Source organism: Callorhinus ursinus, unplaced genomic scaffold (assembly GCF_003265705.2).
Source record: "Callorhinus ursinus isolate GAN/ISIS: 27379988/994484 unplaced genomic scaffold, GSC_fseal_2.0 scaffold1, whole genome shotgun sequence".
Lineage (NCBI taxonomy): Eukaryota > Metazoa > Chordata > Mammalia > Carnivora > Otariidae > Callorhinus > Callorhinus ursinus.
In genome coordinates, this window is record NW_027397063.1 from 68,568,378 (window position 1) to 68,575,325 (window position 6,948).

Sequence of the window (6,948 nt, forward strand, 5' to 3'; positions counted from 1 at the left end):
TAGTAATGGTAAAGCAAATAATGAATTTTCTCAACTGTTAAGTCATTCCCCTTTACTTTAAGCCTGGTACGAAAGATCAAGCCTCTATATAGATATCTAATTTCTGAATGTAGTCGTCAAAAGCCACCTGAAAAGTTTTGAATACCTGTCTCCTCATCCTAAGTAAGAATAACTACAAAGATCAGAAGCAACAAAATTAAATGAGCCTCAAAATGATATAAAAAATTGTTATTTAGAATACCATAGGTTGTACCATGTGTATCATTCACACTTTTAAATGGATTATTTCCTTTGAAAAAGGAATCTCATTAGAATAATTTTTACTATTGTTCTGATTCTTGTTCTTCTTGTGTTTTGCTTTGAATTTGTTAGCATTTGCCTTCAGCAGTCCATGCAGCTGAATCTCCAAATGCCTGGAAATGAAAATTTGTCAAGGTAACTCTTGCCTTGCCCTTCTCCACTGCCAGCCTGAGGATCCTGCTGGAAATAAGAGCAGCTGCTTTCGGTGTCCTAGTTTAGGACACTTCAAAAACAGCTTTAGCTTCATCCTGTTTTAAGGATAGACATTTCAAGACCCATGGAATGGGACACAACCCATCTACTTTATATTTGGATGGTACTTCTACCGAAGTTGGCTGCAGGGGTGGGGGAGGGGAAGGAAGAGATGGAGTAAGGGCCTATTGATTCCAGGTCCATGATATCTGTATTTTTAGAATACCTTTCACTTCTAAGAATGTGTCCACTCTCTCTCAGTATTCTTGGTCACATCTATCCCTCAAAACTTAGGTGGTTTTTAAAAAACAAACAAGTTAGATGTGCTGGGAATTGGACCTGTCCAACTTTGAGGGTTACTCTCCTCACAGAGGACCTTCCTTCCTCAGGTAAAAGGGAGTCACCACTCCACTGCTCTGCTAACGGCCTATTTTTATGTTCAGGAAGTAGAGTTATTGCAGAATCATGAGAATTGGATATGGAAGGAATTCACGAAGAAATCCATTCCAACTGCAGGCCACTTAAGAAGAATTTTTAGTCTGCTCTACGGTGGAGCCACCACATTCCTCTCTCTCTGTGCGTGGAGCTGATTTCACCCAAGGCTAAAATTCTGTCAATTTCATAAACAAAAGCAGGGAGGTGTGAACAGTCTATTCACAGTTAGACTTAAATAGATTGGCTTCCCATGAAAGAGATTACATTTCTTTTACAGGACAGTCATGTTTTGGTGAACAAAACCCCAAACTACCACATATCAGTGAAAATAGACACATGTTAAAAATTAAAATAAGGAAAAATTCATTATAAAGTCCTTAAATCTTACTGAACAATGAAACTCCAGTCAAAATATGTGTGACACAAAATGGGATTTTGATAAGATAATGGAATCTGGTCATCATCACCCTGAATATCTATACGAGGGCCAAATTTGAGTTATAGAGCCAGAATGTCAGGGGGAATAAATGAAATCTTTAAACCAGATAAAATGAGGATCTACAGAAATTAAGGGACTTGCTTAAGGGCTCCCAGAAAATTATTAGTAGGATTCTTTAGTGACTAACATACCAGGGGGCTCTGCACTATAGAATACTACTGTCAATTAATTGCTTAGGAACTCTGCAAATATCCAAGTATCATTGTTACCAGATAGCTTCAGCAAGATTTGGTGCAACATCTGGTGAATGAGAAGTCTCTGAAGAACCTATAATCAAATTAGGTTTGTGGTGAAATGGTTGGAATTGGGAAAACGACCTACTTGAAAATGCCTTGACCTTACAAGAAAATGGCATCTGAAGACGGAAATCAGCACTGCAATGTTTTAGTACCGTATCTGCCTCTGAATTGTTGGGTGAGTTATGGTAATTACTGAACTTTTCTACAATGAAAGGATTTAATTAAGTCATTCCTAAGGCCCCTCTGAGAGCTCCACTAGTTTACCCAGCATAGCTGTTCTTGCTCAATAAGTACTTATTAAAGGAATTTTGCACATATGTCAGTGAAAGATTCTTTCATCATATAAAGTTCAGAGCATGTCTTTCATTGGAAGAAATTAATAAGGAAATGTTAACCAGGTGTGTTGATTTATTTACAAACAGCTATACTCTATATAACCTTTGTGAGGTTATACCCTAATGTTCAAGAATAATAAATATATGCATTTAGTGCTGAAAAAGTCAAAGACTTGAGAAATAATATAAAAAAGAAGTAACCCCCTTATTGAAATGGCTTCTATTCATAGTAAAAATTTTAGGCTGGGGATTTACCAACATGGAAAACATAAAATGAAGGGTAAGAAATAAATGTGGGAGGATGACTAAAATGTTGGGGAAATCCTTAAATTGAAAAGTTTCTGCAATGTAGTCAAATTCCTGTGAAGAAAAGGGGACCTGCTTGCTGTAGATGATTATCTTAATATTGCACAGAGTATCTTGAACAATCTACTTCCCGACTCTTTCCTCAGCACACTCTTTTTAAAGATTTTATTTATTTATGTGAGAGAGAGAGGGGGAGGGAGAGGGACAAACAGACTCCTCCCTGAGCAAGGAGCCAGACATGGGGCTCGATCCCAGGATCCTGAGATCATGACCTGAGCTGAAGGCAGACGCTTAAATGACTGAGCCACCCAGGTGTCCCTCCTCAGCAAATTCTTTTCAAAATCATATTTTGAGATGTTTATCAACATGGAAATATGTTTGATTTATAAATTATGAGACAAGTCATATTTGTTTTATAGAAATGAGCATCACAGTCAATATTTCTAGACAGTATTTTTCTACCATAAATTCTTATTAACATGCACTGTACATATTGAATTGTTTGATAATAAGAAATAGAGTTACGATAAAATGCAGTCGAAATATCTGTCAGACGGGAAACTTTCATAACCTAGGGATTAACAGAAAAAAGTTTGACTTCTTCTCCTGAAGCCTCCAGCCTTGTGCACATACTTTAACTCTTTTGTCACAGCCCCTATAACTCATTACCGTGCCTTCTCATTTACACCCTTGACTTTGTCCACTGCACTTGCCTTTGCTTGCCTTTGAGGACAGAAAAATTCTCATCCATCTTCACATACCCCAGGAAGTCCTGCTTCCAAGATACATTAAATGTTTTTCTTTCTTTTTTTTTAAATATTTTTTTAATGTTTTATTTATTTATTCATGAGAGTCAGAGAGAGAGAGAGAGAGAGAGGCAGAGGCAGAGGGAGAAGCAGGCTCCCCGCCGAGCAGGGAGCCCGATGCGGGACTTGATCCCAGGACCCTGGGATCATGACCTGAGCCGAAGGCAGACACCTAACCATCGGAGCCACCCAGGCGCCCCCATTAAATATTTTTCAATTAATGAATGAAAATTATGTGTTTTGGTGACATTACCACACGATCTGTGTGAAGTTAGCAAAGTCCACCACCCTCTCTGATCCCAGATCTTGAACATGAAGAATGAGAGTAACAGTGATTACTTGGCTACCCCATAGGATTATTGTGTTAATTAAATGAAAGAGGAGTGTGATTGTGTATTGTAACTGGCTCTCTAAAGTGAATTATTAAGTGTGCTTTCTGCATGACTGTGCAATTTATCCTTCAGGCTGGTTTAGCCCAGAACATGGATGTGAAGGACAGAAGGTAGCGAAGACCCACAGTCTGGTCACTTTCCTTCTGTATCACACTGATCCTTCTCTGACATTGACCTTTCCCATATCTGATCCAGTTCAGTGCCTCTTCCACCATTAGTGGAATTAGTTTAGATTGCCTCTCTCACATCTCCTTGAGACATATTACTTGCCAAATAAATCCTCATTGGTTGATTTATTAACTTACATTGCTTTCACTGTCCTCGTGTCTGCCTCAAAATCCTACCCTTTCTAGTTTTACAGTTACCTCAGCGAACAATCCGGGCAAAATATTGGAAGCTCCCTAGAACCCAGCCTGGGATCACTATATACAGTATGTGGAACCATCACATTGGAATCAGATGCCTAACCGAGTCTGAGTATAACTTAGAGCCACTGAGGACAGGACTTCAGAAATTATCGAGTCTGCCATTTTCAGTGTAAGCATGAGAGAGAAGAGGGAGAGAAAAAGCAAGAGAGAGAGAGAAAGTGCATTGTTCAAGGTCACTCAGCTTATTAGTGGCAAAGCTGAAATTAGAACTTTAGTTTCTCAACTCCTAATTTAGAGCTCTTTCCACTGAACAATTCTGTCTCTTTTTCTAGTGCTAAAGTCTGAAATACTCAGAATTGTTCAATACCTTTAAATGGCCTGGTGTAAATTCCAAGGGCCATTAGGCTCATTCCTCCTGGGGTCACCCTGACACACAACCCTAAGCCAGCCATTTTCAGACCAACCCGGGGACAAGGAAGGGGCCTATGTTATGGAGTGTGTGTACATTGGTTACTACAAGTATCTGCAGTTTTAAGAACTCTCTGTGGATCGCATTTCCCTGCAAGTTGCACCGCAGTGACCCAGACACAACACTGACAGCTGTGGAGTAAATAAATAAAAACAGAGTATTTTGATCCTAATGGGAGGGGGAGGGGTAGTGAGAGCTTGGGGACAAGAAGAGAAAGGGGCAGACAGAATGAAACAGCACAGCTGTGAAAAGAACAGATGCTGGCCAGGAGAGAGGGAGTGAGGGAGAAGGGAGGAGAGAGAAGATTAGGGTTCCGCCAATGTCAGAAATGTTGCAGCACTTGGAAAGGGATGCACATACTTGGGACAGGTGGGAAGTGTTTACATTAAAACCAGAATATCAAATGCCTTCCTGAATGCTAGCCAGATCATTAAAGACCCAAGTTGACCCAAGGGAAAAAGCTGAAGTCCTTGCCCAGGGAGCCCATTACAGAGAAAGCCTCCTGAATTCTTTATATTCCATTCAAATACTGGCTATCAGCTGTGTGTTGCTGGCCATCAGCTGTATGCATCAACACATTACGCTGTATGCCAGAGGATCTCAAAGTGTGGTCCCCAGACCAGTAGCATCAGCATCACTAAAGAAATTAATAGAAAAGCCAATTTCCTGGGCCCACTCAGACTTACTGAATCAGAAATACTGGGGATAGGGCCTCAAATTTGTGTTTTAAGAAAACTTCCAGGTGATTTTGATGCATACTCAAGATTGAGAACCCTTGTTCTCTTTGCATGATACTGCTCAGCTTTCTCGGGCTTCTCCATAAACCCACCACCCCTAGTCAACAGGTGTCTACTAGACCCTGCACCTTGGTCAATCTGGGTTCTTCAGGACCCATGCTCTGACGTTACCAAGCACAAGTCTCCCCTTAGAAGCAACAGAGGAATGAGACTGTATGCCTTGCACCTCCAGCAGCTAGAGCAACAGACCAAGCAACAGGAGGATAAAAACCTGAAATCCATGCATTGGGATTGCATCTAGTAAATGGCATCCAACACCCCCCCCCCCCCCCCCCCCGGCCGCCGCAACAGAGACTGGCCCAGGGAAAGCACAACAGCCTCAGTCTCAAGGCCTTTTTAAATAGCCTTCAGCAGTGACTTTCATTTACAGAACACAAAACATTTTCCATTAATTTACTGAACTTGAGCACATCAGTGTCTAGAGATTTGGAAAATTTGGCAGAAGGAAGTTCAGTTTCACATGAAGAAAAACGTATTCTCTATCCCTTGACATTCTTTTTAGGTGTTATTGATGTAGTTGTTAGGAATCAAGAGATCTAGCTTTTCAAGCTACCTCTTCTACTATCTCTGACCCCTGGACAGTAACTCTGACTCTCTCCTCCTGACTCTCCCCTCCTATCAAATGAGAAGCTTGATTAGAGAGGATACTTAAGGTCTTTTTTCAGCTCTAACAGATAATATCTTTGTTGTAGAGCTGGCTGGTTAGTAGAGCCAATTAGAGCAATTAATTAGGTGAAGGTTCTAAGTTCAGTTCTCTGTGTGGTCTTCAGGGTTTGGCTCAGTATGGTCCATCCTCCTTTAATAAACATTAGTTTCTAAAGGACTCTGGTGATTGAGTATATGGCATTGCAACAAGATATCAGTCACCACTTCGGGGAAAATGATTCATTTTCTGTACATACTACTTTGTACCCAAGAATGTTACAGCCTCAACTGGAAGAAAACCACAAAAGTATTATCAAAGAAGCTATCTTAGACCCGGAAAGAGTTTATAAGCCCAGAAAACCATCTCCTGACCTTTTCCACTAGGTTCTGTCCTTATGCTAAATCCTCAACATAATTAAGTTGCCAAAAGATGTAATTCTAAAATTACAGAATGTTAGAACTAGAAATTCCTTAAAAAAGAGAGTGGCAGAGAATGACTATTTGGCCCTACCCGTGTGCCAGAAACTGTTAAATGCTTTACTTGACTATTTTACTTCATTGAAAAAATCTAGGCTTACCTTTCTCAGTTCACTGGTGGGCAACCAGAATTCTCAGAAAACTAGGGTGACAGGTCACATGATGACTTAGAAGCAGACCCAAGACTAGACTCCCCGTCCTAGGGTCTTTCCAATCTGTTTTGTTCCCTTTCCTAATATACCCCGCTCCTCAACTCACTCACTTCCAAAGGCCTATTACCCTTCCAGAAAAATTAGAGGCGATAGAGAAGTGAGAAAAATTTGAAAGGAAAAAAACCCTTTTGATTTTCCACTGCTATTGGCCTCTATAAAAATAACTGCATTTTAAGACTCGGGAATAATTAAATCTCTGAGAATAGTTAAGGATTAGCTCAAAAGAGCACCCAGGCTATCACTTCAGTGGACCTCCTAAAAGGCTCTACACTACCAGACTCAGGGATCACAGCAGGCAGTTTGGAGACCCAGAATAACATTGATAGAAAAATGTGTCAGTTGCTTACTATGTGTCAACCACTGTGATATTGCTTAACTTAACCCTCAAAGTAATCCATTAAAGGGAGGTAGGGACTGTTATCATTGCCATTTCAGATTGGGGAACCTGAGATTTAGCAGAGTTATACAACACACCC